At 36.2% G+C, this 16,827-nt stretch overlaps 2 pseudogenes across 1 annotated transcript; both read left to right on the plus strand.

The window, feature by feature from the left end:
• Nucleotides 1-1,051: 1,051 nt before the first annotated feature.
• On the plus strand, nt 1,052-3,032 carry LOC149403206 (putative 3,4-dihydroxy-2-butanone kinase; annotated as a pseudogene). The gene is made up of 9 exons (XR_016296010.1): nt 1,052-1,133; nt 1,216-1,318; nt 1,402-1,449; nt 1,689-1,760; nt 1,933-2,022; nt 2,111-2,194; nt 2,456-2,539; nt 2,690-2,745; nt 2,858-3,032. The product of XR_016296010.1 is annotated as a putative 3,4-dihydroxy-2-butanone kinase (transcript).
• Nucleotides 3,033-11,912: 8,880 nt separating this feature from the next.
• On the plus strand, nt 11,913-12,578 carry LOC149403207 (cytochrome P450 71B36 pseudogene; annotated as a pseudogene).
• The last annotated feature ends 4,249 nt before the right edge of the window (nt 12,579-16,827 follow it).

Genomic DNA, 16,827 nt, shown 5'->3' on the forward strand with positions numbered 1-16,827 from the left:
CTCCATTGCGTATTGGGCCGGCTCCAAAGTTTTGCCCATTCAAAGTTAAAATTTTATTTTAATTAATTTTAATCCGGAATATTTTTTCCGATATTGGACGATAGTCAGGATAGAAGCTAATCAACGATCCCAATGGTATTACTCTGTTTTAAATTTTATTTTTCTTTTTTGTCGTTTTAATTTGTTTGGATTCTATAACCATTGTCGTATTTCGTTCCTAGGAAAATGAAATAGTTTCGTATTTCGTTACTAGGAAAATGACATAGTTTTAGGAATACTATCTGGTATTATTTCATTATTTTTTGGTTTCGCCTGGGTATATTAATTAGGTACTCTGTAATTAATTTTTGTTGTAATCACGGTGCTTAAGGTTAAATTATAAAAATTTACTCCAGGTTAATTTGTCTCTGTTAGGCTAAGAAAATTTGCAATGGAGTGCCAAATTTTTCTGTTGATGCGTAGATTATGTGTCTCTCTGAAGTGCATAACAAAGTTTATCCCAAATTTGAAGCATATATTACCCTCGACTCTGACAAAATACTCATATACGTCTTTTATTTATTTATTATGATTTGGTAGTGTAAAATTAATTTTTATTAAAATCGTGAAATGTAAGGCAAAATTAGTAGAACTTCTTTCGGATCAAAGTTGTTGATGTTGAGGCTGATATGTCTCTTCTTAGCTAAGAAAATCTGTAATGCAGTGCCAAAATTACTCTGCAGATATATAGATTATGAGTCTCTCTGAAGTGCATATAAAATCTTATGCCAAATTTGAAGCATATACCATCCTCAGCTGTGAAAAATACCCATACAACTCTTTTATACAGAAAATATAGAGCATTAGCATTGAAATTTGCTAGTAGAAGTGTTTGTTGCCGTGTTTGCAGATGTGTTAACGGAGTTCATTGAGGGTCTCGTTAAAATGTACCTAGGCTTGCAATACTTGGATGGTTTTCCTGAGTTTTTTTTTTTTTTTTTTTTTTTTTTTTTTTGCCTCTCTCTCTCTCTCTGTATATATTTATTTATATATCGAATGAGTTATTTAATAATGTCTTTTCTACTTACAGGTGAAAGTTGTTTTATGCGCCGATGTTTCACCGGCGACGTATGACAAAGTTGCAGTGATTTCAGGTTTGAAAATCCCATGAGTTTTGTTTCTGCCTTGGTTTCAGTCTAAGTTTCTCGATCTTTCATACATGTTGAACAAATTCAGGAGGTGGAAGTGGGCATGAGCCGGCACATGCCGGGTATGTGGGCGAAGGGATGCTAACAGCGGCGATGTTTTTGCTTCTCCGACCGTCGATGCGATTCTAGCTGTATAATTTAATCTCTTTTAGATTTGTTTGATCCTCTGATTGTGTACAAAATTGGAGAATAATATAAAGTGTTTGAATATCAGGGTATTCGAGCTGTAACTGGGCCAAAGGGTTGTCTTCTGATTGTCAAGGTATAATTCCTTTTTGTCAGACATATAGTCACTCTGAGTCTCTCCACGGATTCCCTTTTTTTTTTTTTTTTTTTTTTTGTTAAAAATCTGTAGCATGTGATCCCAACTTTCAGCCATTCTTGACTATAAGAGGGGAAATCTCCATTAATATTCCGTGTTTGATGAATGTGTAGGTGTTGGAACACTTGGATTTTGAGTGGCTAATGCTCAATTTCTTGTTTTGTAATCTGGGTTGTTAGAACTATACTGGCGACCGCTTAAATTTTGGTCTGGTTGCTGAACAAGCAAAATATGAAGGTCATAACATAGAGGTACATTTTCATTCGGATTTTTTTATGATTTTTTTTATATCACTTACAATTATTGTTCTGACCAAACTATCACCAAAGTTTAGTTTAGTTTTCTTTTATTTATATGTATATATATATATATATACACACACGTATACACACATATATAAGCCAATGTATATTGCACTTGTAGATTGTGATTGTTGGAGATGACTGTGCGCTTCCTCCGTCTCGGGGGATAGTTGGTCGTCGAGGTTTGGCGGGGACCGTGCTTGTTCATAAGGTTCTCTCTCTCTCTCATTGACAAGCTTAGTATAATTTATATTTGCCTAACCTGCTTAAAATGCTTATTTATTTATTATTATTATTAGCTTGCCTTAGCTGCTGCTGATACTGGGCTTTGTCTTGGTGATGTTGCTTCAGAAGCAAAGAAATGGTTGGAACAATGGATCGTTTAGGCCTAGACAAAATGGAGCTCGATCTCGGCATTGTAAGCTTCCCCATCTTCGTCTTATGTACATCACTCCATTTCATTTACATTAGCCTAATCACATAAAATATTGTTAATGAAGAGTCATGACGACTCTTAACTTAAAAACGACACACTGGGTGTAACACTTGAAAGTGATAATATGTATGATTGCTTTCACTTCTATATTTCTGCAATTCTTTCATTTTCCTTTGAAAAGTCACATTAAAGGTGTACATTTTTACAGCATGGAGAGCCCGGTGCTGAGGTGGCTGACCTTCAACCCGTGGATGTGATAGTTTCTCATGTTTTAATGCAGATACTATCCACGGTACGCTGAAATTTTTTACGGATGAGAACTTATCCCTGTAAATGAATTAAAAAAAATTGGGGTACAGTCCAGGTAGTTTTTATTTAAACATTTTAAGTTTCCCACTTAAGTCTTTGTGTTAATGTGCATCTGCAAATGTGATGTTTGCAGGAAACGAACTGTGTTCCAATCACAAGGGGCAGCAGAGTGGTGCTTATGATCAATCGGTTAGTTTACCAGTTTTTTTTTTTTTTTTTTTTTGGATTTGTTGAATCGTGAACATGAAAAACGCATATACGCAATAAAAGTAAGTGTTGAAATAAATTAAATAAATTGCAGGTTAGGTTCCACTCCTTTGATGGAGCTGATGATTGCATCTGGAAAAGCGGTGCCTAAGCTGCAATTGGAGCATGGGCTGGCTGTTGACAGAGTGTATATGGGATCATTTATGACCTCTCTTGATATGGCAGGTTAGTCCTTGCCTGAGCTTGGTGGCGATTTTTTGGTTGAGTAGGAATGAATGAAGATGAGTTATTATAGTTATATTTTTGTCTAGTGTTTACCCATCTCTTTTATTTCACCATTGAATGCTATGCCTTCATTTTTCCTTCTATATCCATGGGGAAGATGAATGAATAGGGGTATTTTTGTCCTTCTATACACAATTCATTCTATTTTATTTTCTGAATGATTCAAAAAATAAAACAAACAAATTAATAGTTTTTCCATTACATTCTATTTTCATTCTCATTCCCATTCAATTTTTATTTTTCAACCAAACATAACTTGCAGACTCTCGGGGCATGTTTGGTTCGATGTTATAAGTTATGACAAGGGAGTGGAATGAAAGAGAATGGAATAGAAGATATTATTTTGTTTGGTTTGTTAGAAATACTGAGAATAACCATTCTAAACGATTCCAGTTGAAAAATACTGAGAACAACCATTCTAAACCATTCCAGCTGAATTCTCATTCACCTATTTTCATTCCTCCCGTTATGCTAAGAATCCCTCATTCCCACGAAATAATTTCTTTGTTCCAAAATTACCCATATCTCCACTGTTTTCTTCTTTGGTGCAACTCCGATATCTGTGCCAAAAAACTCTCCACCGTCCTTGACCTCGGCCACCTCCGCCGACGGCACCGTCTCCGACCTCCGCACCCTCGACAACCTCCGCCGCCTCTTCGGCTCATCCGCCGCGAGGTCGTCGTCTCCACCGCTGCCGATCCCCTTCCGCTGTGCCGCCTTCCTTCGCCAAGGAGAGCTCCGAGTAAGTGCGACAATCTCTTTGCCATCGGTGGTGGAATTGGAGATTTTACTAAAAAAAAAAATGAGATCTGTTTTTTTTTTTTTAATATCAATTTTAGGTTGATTTGGGGTTATATGTCAAGTTCACAGTTCTATGGTTTCTAATTAATTTTTTTTGAAATCTTGGGAAAGTAATATGGTTCGAATTTTGCATCTAATTTTTTTTTTTTTTTTTTTATGTAAAAAAACCATCTTTGCTGAAGAAGTAGTTTCAGTACATTTCAGTACGAACAATGTAGTCACAAAATGAGCTGATCCGAAGCATTGGATTCGATTGTTCAGAAGAAATGGACCTGCTCCAACTTCTCGAAAGAGAACTCGAGTTTCTGTGTTATTCGATCAATCTACGTTCTAAATTGATGTCTCAGGTATTTTGTTTTTCAAATTTGTTATTTACTTTTTATTTTTTCTTAAATTTTATTGCTATTGACCACTTTCTTTTTTATATTTTGAATTGCGTGTTATATGTGATATTGAAAACAATAAGTATAAAGAAATTAATGAAAGCTGGTTGCCAAATTAAAATTTGGATTACTGATTACATGACAAAAATCAATATGCGAGATCCAAAGTTTTCACAAACGATCATTAATTACATGTGCGAGATATAGAATACGTTATGAATTACATTCGAAGACAATTACCGATTGGAACTACGATGGATGAAGGAGATTGTCCAAGTCGATTCTAACCTTGTAGTGCTTCAAGAGCACATGATCATTTCATATAGAAATGGTCATGTACTTTTGAAACACTCCGGGATTGGAATCGACTTGGATCTTTTCCTTTATCCATTCTAGTTTCAACTGGTAATTGTATTCGAATGTAACTCCTAACGCATTCCATATTTCGCACATAATTAACAATCATTTTCGAAAATTCAGGATATCACATCTTGATTTTTGCCGTGTAATCGGTAATCCAAATTTCAATTTGGCAACCGGCTTTCATTAATTTCTTTATGATTGTTGTTTTCAATATTACATATAGCACGCAATTCAAAATATAAAAAAGAAGTGGTCAGTAGCAATAAAATTTAAGAAAAAATAAAAAGTAAATAAAATATTTGAAAAACAAAATACATGAGATATATCAATTTAAAATGTAGATGGATCGAAGTATAAATAGCACATAGGCTCCAGTTCTCTGTCGAGAAATTGGAACAACTCCATTTCTTGTGAACAAGCGAATCGAGTGCTTCGGTTCAGCTCATACTCTCTTCACACTTAACCTAAAATAGACAGTAAAAAGTGCATTATAATTATTTTATACTTGTATATATATATATAGGAATATTTCTACAGTAATCCTAATACACGGTAACATTTAGACTACAAAGTTAGAAAGATGATAATTAATGCTAATATTGTCCAAAGATAAGTGTGAAGTTAACAGGTTGAAGGAACAACAGAGGAAGAGATTTCAGATGAAAGATCTTGGCCCGGCAAGAAGGATCTTAGGAATAGAGATCATCAGAAATAGAAGTGACAAGAATCTCTGTCTTTTTCAGAAAAGCTACTTGTCCAAAGTACTTGATGAAATGTCATCTTCAAAGCCTGTTGCTATTCCCATTCCACAACATTTCAAGCTCTCTACATCTCATCAGCTTGTTACCTTGGAGGGTACAAATTACATGTCCAAGGTGCCATATGCAAGTGCAGTGGGAAGTCTAATGTTCTCCATGATTTGCTCAAGACTTAGCCTATGCAATAAGTCTGGTGTCAAGATTCATGGCCAATCCTGGCAAAGAACATTGGAGTACTGTAAAATGGATCTTTAGATATTCAAAAGGATCTTTTGATTATGGTATTATATATGGCCTGTGTAAAACTGACAATGTGCAGGTTGAAGGCTTTGTGTACTCGGACTATGCTGATAGTATTGATACCAGAAAATCCATCACCGGATATGTGTTTTAAGGTGTGTGGTGGAGTAGTGAGCTGGAAAGCAGGCTTGCAGTCAGTGGTGTCATTATAAAAAACAAAGGTCGAGTATCTGACACTCACGGAAGCAATGAAGGAAGCTCTGTGGATGAAGGGCTTGGTCAGTGAGTTGGGTTTTGATCAAGACCAAGTCACCATTTACAGTGATAACCAAAGTGCTCTACATTTAGCTAAGCACCGAGTGTTCCATGAGTGGTCAAAGCACATTGACGTAAAGCTTCACTTCATGAAGGACGTGGTCAACTCAGGGAAGGTGAATGTGGTCAAGGTATCAATTGAAGAGAATCCCGCAGACATGCTAACTAAAGCCTTGCCCGGAGTCAAGTTCGAGCACTGTTTGAAGTTGTATGTCAAGGGGTTCAGGGAAGTAGAACCTGATGGGGTTGGGTTTGATCTTTACTAGATGATATGAGGATGCTGTGTTCAAGGAGGAGAATTGTTGCATTTCAACTCGGCATCAATCACGTGGAAGCTAAGGTATCAGATAAAAGTGTTTTCAATTTTTTGTCGCATATGACCGTTGGATCATAATCCAACGGTAACGTGCGATATAAGATATCTAACGGTAGCGTGCGATATAAGATATCCAATGGTAGCGTGCGATATAAGATATCGTTTAATGACTTTAAATAGAATGAATTGGGTTGGGAAATCACTTGTCACACATTTCGCTATATCTGAATTAGAGAGAAAAAGAGAGATTAGAGAGAGAATCATGTTTATCTATGAATCGTGATTTTTGGGGGTATTCTAGGGTTTTCTTTTCTGGAAAATCAAAACTCATTTGTAAGTTGTAATTCGTTGATAGTAAAGATCAAAGGGTGGATTAGGTCGTTAGTGATCGAACTAGAGTAAAAGCTTTGTGTTTTCTTCTTCCTTTTTCTTTGTCTACTTCAACGAGCACGATCACTGGTTTTCTTACGTTTGAGGCATCTTTGCTTTGAGAGCTCGAACCAGGGAATTCCGCAACAGCTTCGTCTTCGAAATGCGTACCCGGAAACAGAGGAACGAGTCCTCTAACGAAATTGTCGATGCTCTTCTGAGAAAGTCCATCTCCTTCTCTGTCTATCGTGAGTTCCTTCAACCCGAGAAGCCAATTCCACGAGAGAGCCAGTAATCCGTGACCCACAACGCTCGCCCGCCTTCGCACTCCATCGGGCTATCAAGAGAATCCGTTGATAAAGCCGATTATCGATAAAAGGGTCGTCGAAAGCGAGGCTCAAATTCCGGAAGCTACTAGAGCCAAAACCATTGCTAGTACTCTGAGTGTCGTCAAGTGTATTCACAAAGACACGAGCGAAGGTTTTGCTTTTCAAGCCATCGAAAAAGAGGACGATAGCCAAGTTTTGAGACCAAGAAAACATGGTCAAGAAAACGTCAAGCTCTCTGGATAGAAAATGCTGAGAGAAGCAGCGGCGGTCGAGGTCGGGCTTCTGTCGTCGCCAAGCACGGAAGCTCCCTGAGTAAAATCCACGCCCCAGCTCAGTGGCTTTCTAGATTCTATTTTCACGCTTGCAAATTGGGAGACAAAAACAGCAAGGCAACACGGCTAAAGCCGTGATATCCGGGTTCATTTTGGTCTCCAAAGCATGTGGTAGACTTTATTTTAAATCTGTATACAGGTAGACTTTATGGTTGTCAAATGCAATAATGTTGAGAGCCATAGTCGGCAAGAGTATCCGGAGTCGGCGTGGTTCTGGTGGACCGAGCATCGAAAATATTAGTCATGGAAAGTCATCGGTCGAGAAGTTCGATAGTTTGCATGAGCCGCAAAAGTTAATGGCCGCGTTGGAAAATTTTGAATCCTGGATTTTCTCAAGGATTGTGGAGTCTGTGTGGTGGCAGGTTAAGATTATTATACCCTTCATCATTTCTTAGCTACAAATCTAAAAGACTTTTTTTTTTTAATTTTTTTCCCCTTTGATAAAGAAATTGGCTTTTTGGCGCAAAAAAGTTCATGAATTTTGATGATTGTGTCGTATTAATTCAGTCTTTATTTTTTGGGCATTTTCTATAACTTTTAGTCCTTTTCGGGGGAAAAAAAAAACTTGTTCAATGAACTAAAGACCTTAAACTAACTAGATTAGAGTTTGACTAAAAAAGATTTAAAAAAAAACTGAAATCATTTTCAAATTATTAGAGCTATTTTTATATTTTAATGATGTTTTATAAAATATAAATTAGTAACAAGGTATTTTAGTTTGTCTATATGTTTAAAGGTGATTAGGCTAAAAATGCTACGAAAAACAATAGGTTAAAGACTAAAATGCTTAAAAACAAAAAAAACCTGGTCGAGTCCCTATTTTGTAATTAGGTTTTTTACAGCTCTGTTAATAGAAAAGATTATTGTTTCAGGAAAAAAAAACCCCAGATAAGGAGTGAAACAGAACAATCGTAAGAGTTCAAAGGACTATTTGCACCGGGAAAAAAAAATGATATCATCTTCTTCTGTGTTTGTGCATTTCCAGACAATGACTCCGCATATGCAACCGGCAGCGGCAAAGTCTCCGGTCTCCAAGAGAGCTTCCGGAAGAAAGGGCGGTTTGAGCGATGAAGATCAAGGTTTTATGTCTATCGAGCTGTGGAAAAAAGCTTTCAACGATGCCCACCACGCTTTGTCCTTCCCGTGCTAGCGGCCATGAATGTGGCTGTCTACCAGTTTCGGCTCGCCTCGTATATATTTATCTTCACCTTTAACCCTATTTTTCTCGCTGAAGTCACGTCCCTCGATAGTAATATAAAGATTTGAGCAAAAACAGCTCGCCGATTTGGAAAACCCTTGACGGGTAAAAATCGCGGGTGAAGGAGAGAAATTTACTACTTCGTAAGTTTGTCGGTAAATTCTTGAACCGAGAAAACCTTAGTAAAATTGTAGACAGTCAGTTCGAGCTCGAACGATCTGAGCTCAGAGCTCATCTCATCTCCGTGCTCGGAGCTCAATTCACTACCTTTGGAACTAGTATTATTGTATTTATTATTCCCTAGCTCCCATGTATTTTTTTTTACTATGCATTCTCTTGCATTTATTACTCCGGATCTCATGTAATTAACAAGTATAAATAAGTGTAGTACGGAATCATCGAAATATACAACTAGAAAAATTCTCTCATTCGAGTGGTACCTAGGATAGCCCAGTGGTAATTCCACATCACCTCCTGTGTGGAGGTCGTGGGTTCAATCCCCACCAAAAAAAAAAAAAAAATTCTCTCATTCGATACTCTCTATAATCGTTTCTCCCTAAATTTCTATATTTATACAATGTGCTTGAAAAGAAGTTCGGGAGTCGATTCACCGATATTTAACACATCAGCGTGTGTTGATGAGTTCTGTGTGTTTATCTTTCTTGATTTTTAAGGTAATGGAGCAGCTAGTGAGTAGACTAGACGTAGCGATGTTCAATTCCGTTCTTCGTGAAAACGGAGAAGAAATGCCGACCAATCCGGTGTCTGACCCGATAAGCGATTCCAAGGCTTTCCGTTTTTAGTTTCCATTTTTCATTTATTTATCATGCATACTTAAAGATCAAAATCAACTAAAAATTCGATTGACTCCTCGAAGGTTTGTCCCATGTTGAGTGCAACATTGATCAAGATGGTTCTTTACAATTTTGTCCCTGACGAGTTTTGCCCCCACTCCCATCCCATTCCAGATGAAGTTTTCAAGGCTTAAGAGGCTGTGGTAAGTGATTCAATTTTCGGCTTTGCATAGCTGTACTTTTTTTTTTTATTATTTTTTTTTTAAGGTAGCTGTACTTTTTATTTAAAAACCATAATGATCTTGCTTTAATTATCTGACTTTTTATTTTATTTTTTTGTTCTTTCGTCATTTTAATAATATAAATTAGTAATAATCCTTTTGAAAATTTATTTATTGGTTTAGTCAGTCACTCTTAATTATTTTACTTTTGTAAAGAAAAAGCAATATTATGTTTTTGGTAGTTGCACGTGATATTAACAAAATTCTAAAAACTTCTTCGTTTTTTTTAATTTGTGGCCAACTTTTAAAATTTGTTTGTACTTTTTACTCCGTTTTTCTATAATACTATTAAATTTGATTTCTCGCTCCTTTCGAGGCTGGACGAGGACCGTTATAAACTTTATTATTATTTTAATTTTTAAAAATAAATAAGCCTTATGAACGGAGCGAATGTCATGGTAGCCTTATTACACAAGCAATCCATTTAATTCTAGCGTGTTTAAAAACGAAATTAAATGGACCGTACATAGAACGTAAATCTGATTAATGCGCTAATAAAGGAATTGTTTCAAAGTCCATAGGCTCAAGGGCGGAGGCAGCTTAGACCCAAAGTAAAAATAATGTTCCTTGAATTTTTAAAAATTATAATTTTACCCTTAAATTTTTTACATTAATATTTTATATTTTTAACCTAAAATTATATATATATATTTTTTTTTATTTTTGTCCCTATTGAATATTTTTTTCTTACACGCCTAGGTGAACGATGAATTTGGTGATAGCTCTTCCGAGTTACATCTTTTTCCTCGGGTCCACCATCTTGTCAACTCTTGGTTGCCTCGCACTGAGAGACTTATATAACGAGGGAACCGCATATGGATGTTTTGCACCTGAGCTTCCCCCGGGACCCGATTGCAACCGTGCTTCCCGTTTTGTTCGAGCCGCTTTTTGTTGTGATCTCATCATCGTTGCTCGCAATTGGGCTTCGTATTCAGGATCCTCTTTATCATCGTCATTGTGAAAAGATTTGTTGAGGGTCTTGCGAATCGTTTCGTCCAATGTATGTTTCTGCTTCTTCTTTTCAACATTACCAAGGATTAAGGCTTGCATCTCCTCCATCACCTCAGGAAAGACTTTATCACACATTCTTACGTTCTTCTGAGCGTCCAAATGTGCCAGGTGATTTTTCACTCTAGTGATCTCCATCCTCCCATTATATGACCACATAAATAACAAGTGTTAGCACTTGCCTTTCCCAGAATGGCTATACAATACTTCCTTGCTGGGTCGGGGGCACTATTCTTCAAGTCTACAAATAACACTTAAAGTCATAAACACAAAGTGACAACACATATCTCATATACCACATAAACACATAAGCACATATTCTTAATTTCATAAACACACATATGCACACATTCATAATTTAATCTCATATAATTAAACCATAATTTCTCATGAACATAACATTTAAATAACATTAGTTGAACTCAATTTGGGATTTAACAAAAATCAAAATCAAAATTCGGATTTAAATAACATTAGCTCATCTTCATATTCAAAACAAATAAATTTAGTTAAACATGACAAATCTATAATTTCAACAAAACACATTCAAAAACCTAATTTCGGATTTAAAATATAAATATTTCGAAACAAAAATCAATTTAGTGTTAATAAACATGAGAATAACTAAGAATATTACCTTAACTTAAAAAAGTCCATATGAATTTGAACAAAAAACATCAGATTTAATCAAAATCCAAAAAAATTCGGAATCTGAGAACTTACCCGTGCTTCTCGTCGGGAAGAAGGAAATTTTCAACATCTGGCTGTCGGGAAGTGGTCGAACTCCGCGGGAAGAGGCGGTTTTGCGTGAAGATTCTGAAGCTTGGCGACGAGAAAATAAACCCTAGTTTCGGCGTAAATGGTAATCCCACACATACCTCAGTTGAGAGGTCTTGTGTTCAAGCTTCTGCTGCCTCTTTACAGGTGGAGGATTTATCATCTTTCAGCTTAATTAATGCTCATGTACTAAATTTTGTAATCTTGACCAATAATGTTACCTGCGTTTGCACTGTTAATATATCATGTAATCTTGACTGATAGTCCAACTTCTAAATAAATAAATAAAATGTTAAAGCCTTACACTTTTGACGTGTGTGTGTTACTCAAATATTTTCCATAAAATGAACAATCAAATTTGAACTAAATTCCATTTAACCAAATTTATTCCAGCACTCCATCAATTGAATATAAGAAGGAAACTTCCACAAAATGACTGTCATCGGTGACTTGAGACAACTTTTATTTTATTCTGTAATCCTTTACTCCAAGTACTACAGAATAAGCAGATAAATGTGGGCAATTCTCTTACTTTCCCTGCGTATAACCCTTCTTTTCTTCATCATACAAACGAAATTCCAAAGAAAGGAAAATGAAATGATGCCTATGCAAGACCCTCCAGGTCCACCAAGGATCCCAATAATAGGCAATTTCCACCAACTTGGCTCACTGCCTCACCAATCTTTCTGGCGGCTTTCGAAGAAGTACGGACCAATTATGCTCATCCGGCTCGGAAAACTTCCTCTAATCGTAATATCCTCCTCCGAGGCTGTGAGGGAAGTTTTAATGACCCACGACGCTAAATGTTGCAGCAGACCTTACTTGAGTGCCGGAGCGAAACTCTCTTACAATGGTCTAGACATAGCTTTGTCACCTTACGGGGAACACTGGAGACAAGTCCGCAAATTTTGCATTCTCAATCTCTTCACAGCGAAAATAGTCAAATCTTTCCGGTCAGTGAGAGAGGACGAGGTTAGGTCTCTGATGGACTCGTTGTACCAATCGTCATTGTCTTCGAGTCTTGTTGACATCGGAGAAAGGATGATGGGTTTGACTGCAAGTATAACTTTCAGGATCGCCTTTGGGAAGTGCTTCGGAAGCCAAAACAAGGAAGGCTTTCGAGAAACTCTTAATCTTGCACTCTCCACCGCAGGAAGCTTTGCGGCCTCTGACATTCTCGGCTCAGCGGGGTGGATTATAGACAGGCTCACGGGATTTCACGTGAGGCTTGAGAAAAGTTTCTGCAAATTGGACGGTTTTTTTTAGCATGTTATTGGCAAACACCTCAATCGGACGGCGGTGGAGGAGGAAGAAGATCTGGTCGATTTGCTTCTGAATATGGAGAGAGAGAAATCTGAGTCTGGTCAACCGTTGTTCACTAGAGAAAATATAAAGGCAATTCTAATGGTAGGGCACTCAAACTCTTTCTCTTGAAATTTTACAAGATTAATATTTTTTGTCTTAATTTGTTTTCCTTGGTTCAAAACTTGATAACATATTAGAATCAGAGATTGAGAAGTTGACGGCTTAAAATTAACAAGTTTGTCTATTTTTTTTTTTAAAGGAAGTTGAAACAGAAAAAAGAGGTGGGAAGTGATAATATTGATTATAGAGGGGTTCCATCTATTTAAGATGCACAAATAGTTATTCTTTAGAATAATCATTTTCATCCGTGCTTAAGAATAGCAATACAATCAAAACTCTTTCTTTTAAGACCAAGGGAATTCTGCGCTTGAACCCGACCGAAACTCCTTCATTGGAGGCCGGACAGGCCCTACGAAATAGAACTAGGCTTAACTCTAGACCAAATCCTTGATCATCGGGATCGAGGACCGAGTCGGGCCTAAAAAAGCACAAACCTGACCCTTTTACAAAAATAATAAATTAACATTTCTTGAACAGTTATATTTTTAATTTATGTATATATATATATATATATATATATATATATATACTAGCAGAGGATCCATGTGCTATGCACGTGGCTTTTTTATCAGCCAACACTACAACATTTACAACATTTACCGACGATTTTATTCGTCGGTAATAACCCTAAAATCGTCGCTAAATGTATTTAGCGACGATATTAGCGACGATAAAAATCGTCGCTAATTCGCCGTGCCTAAATATATTTAGCGACGATTTAATCGTCGGTAAATATTTAGCGACGATATTAGCGACGATAAAATCGTCTGTAAATGTTGTGACCAGAAGTTTATTTTCAATTTGAAACAGACAATTAGCGACGAATTTGTCGTCGCTAATATATTAGTTTAATTTGATTCTTTGAATATACATTGCCTCTTTTATATATCCTATAAATAGGATAAACTTTACTTTGTTACTTAAGCGGTTGAGAGAGAATGGAATAGAGGTAAAAGTTTTATTTCTGCAATTTTTTATGCGGTGTGCGTGGCAGTAGATTTTACGCAACTTTGGTTTTCATAAGCAACGGGGCAGAAGATTTTTATGACTATTTTATTTTTGTTCTTTTGCAAACCCACCAATTGCAAAATGTATATCTATTAGAATATTCAATTGTTTTGCTAAGCACACATTTAGCTAAAGCATCAAAATGTTGGTCAGCACCAATAATATGCCGCCTCATTCAGGTACTTGACCACATGTCATTACCTAATTGAAATAAACAAAAAAATTAAGCACACATGACAAACACAATTGAGGCGGTTTAATAGACATGACATGTTAAAGCAGGCATGTTGAGATATAGATTATAATTGGCTCTGTTATGAACAGTAAATGAACAGTAAACAATCGTTGTGATTTATAGTATAAAGTGGATATAAATAATCTTTAATTTAAGAGTGAAAACACATTGTGTATATAAAAACATAAATTTTAAAAAAGTCATTTCTCAATTTTAAAAAAATTGTGTCCGAGCCGGACCCGGATCTGGGTTGGGCTTTTTTGAACGCCTGTTAGCGTGAAACCCATGGTAGGCTTTTCAACAGGCTTGGTTGGACCCGGACTTTTTCAGAAGAGTGACGGGCCGACCCAAAACATAAATAAAGGGTCGACCTGAGTGGCCCACCCAATTGATAGTTATAAATACAGGTTTTTTTTTTTTATAAAAAAAATCTCTTTGAACTTCCTAATTAATATAAATCTAGCAAATACAAAAGCGGTTTAGAATTTGAAATTCTCTTGTAGAAAATATCTTTGAAAAAATATTGTTTTTTTCAATTTGAGATTAATTTTCTTATAAACGAAATTATAAACAATAAACAAAGTTATATAGTTCCCAAAACAATAAACAAAGGCCAACGGGTGCGACTGGTCGCACCCACAAATTTGGCGGGTAGGCCAACGGGTGCGACTGGTCGCACCCATAAATTTGGCGGGTAGGCCAACGGGTGCGACTGGTCGCACCCAAAAATTTGGCGGGTAGGCCAACGGGTGCGAATAGTCGCACCCAATGGCCTTCCCGCGGACTTTTTCGCTCATCTTTTCTGACTTATGGGTGCGAATATAGGTGCGAAAAACCGCACCTAAAAATCATGACCTTCGGGTGCGACTTTTCGCACCCAAGACCTTTAGGTGCAAACTTTCGGGTGCGAAAAAGTCGCACCTAAAGTCGCACCTAAAGGTATCATTAGGTGCGAAAATTGACTTTCAGGTGCGAAGAAAGTCACACCCAATGCTGTTTTTTGTACTAGTGTAGTGTTGTGGATGTTTATGTTTGGTTTATGGTTTGTGTGTGGCTTCCATTATCACAATGTACTACAGTTGTGGATGATTATGTTTGGATTATGGTTGTTTGTGTGCGGCTTCAGTCACCAGTTTACCAGTTGTTGATGTTGGATTTCTTTATAGAAATAACAAAATAGGGACTCGGCACAATGTAAAGAAGTTGGGCCCAAGTCCACGAATTTATAATAACAGGTCCAGGAAAAGCACCAGCCCGAAGGAAGATTTAAATATCAGCTCGAGATAACTGCTCCCCAAAGACTCGCAGGTATCGGGCCAGTCAGCCCGGACAATCCGTAACCGCCCCCCAACGAATGAGTCTTTGAACGACAGGTGTCCAGGAACGCAGTAGTGAACTTCAACTGACACACGATGTGTCATCAGTCAATCCGGAGCTCGCGATCTCAGTTTTAGTACTATAAATATAAGATAATTAAACCTACGAAGGCCACGTTACGTAACTTCTGTTTTCTCCCCCTCTCATTTCTTTCATCTCTTAATTCGAACAATTCTATTACTCTCAACGATATAATATACAGCCACGTGCTCGCGTTTGCATTCAGTTTATTTTCAATAGTTATTTTGCAACATACGAAATTCTTTAAGTGTTTTCTATTTGATCTTGTAACGGAGATTTGAGGTCCAGTTCTAAATCGACTCATTTATTTGCTTTAATTGTCATGACTGCTTTTGTGTGATTTCTCGCATCAATACTAGTGTTGTGGATGTTTACATGTGACTTATAGTTGTTTGTGTGTGGCTTTTATATATGGGCAGAGAGTAGCATTATTGCCTGAAGGAAATTTAAGTTTGGCAAAAACAGTCAACGTTTTATATATTTTACATCTAATAATTAACCCACATGAACTTAAAAAGTGTGGCAAATATATACCCACAATTAATACCAAGCTGGGAGTTTATTAATTAAAAAAATTGAAATTTTTTTTTTTTGTAAATTTTAGTAACGGTATTAAAGTTTAGTTTTTGTAAATTCTTAGCAACAAATTTTCCAAATAACCATGCTCATCAAGCACAACTTGACAATTTGGTGTCTAGCAGCATATTCACAATTTTAGTCATTCCAAGTAGGGGTGGCAATTTCGTGTTCGTGTCGTAATCGTGTCGTGTTTATCGTGTTTTCGAAAATAATTGCTAAAACCAAATCCGACCATTTATTAATCGTGTTTGAAATGTATATCCAAATCCGACCATTTATTTTTTTAGTAGATCCATATCCGTTTAAATTAACCCATTTAATAATCGTGTTAAATGGTTAATTTAATCGTGTTTTAACCGTTTCTAGATATTTAAACTTAATTAATTATAATGAAATAAAAAATATCATAAGTTTTCATTGTATTTCTTTTTTGCTCCAACTTTTTTTTTATTGGTATAAGTACCTCAAACTTTGCTCTATTGATTCACAATTAATTTCATTGTTGAAAGATGTCAAAATAATATGGAATTAATTGCATGAGAGAAAACCATATAAAAACAACAACCATAATTATATTCTACAAAAAAAATATTCATAATTATGAGCAATAATAACCAAACATTGGAAAAATAAACAATTACATTTTGTACACTAAATATATACAGAGATACCCATTTCAAGAGAAGATTGATACCCATTTTAAGAGAAGACTTTTTTTTTTTTTTATCACAATCAATATAGACCAACCAATAACTTCAAGTAATCTTATATTCATAACAATAATTAGTTGGTCTCTCTACATCTGATTCTCCCAAAGTAAAAGACTTCAACCAACCATGCACTAATATTTCAGCACAACATATCTGCTTA

Source organism: Urtica dioica, chromosome 3, assembly GCF_054948205.1.
Source record: "Urtica dioica subsp. dioica isolate 48M chromosome 3, U.dioica_male_clone48M_v1_H2, whole genome shotgun sequence".
Lineage (NCBI taxonomy): Eukaryota > Viridiplantae > Streptophyta > Magnoliopsida > Rosales > Urticaceae > Urtica > Urtica dioica.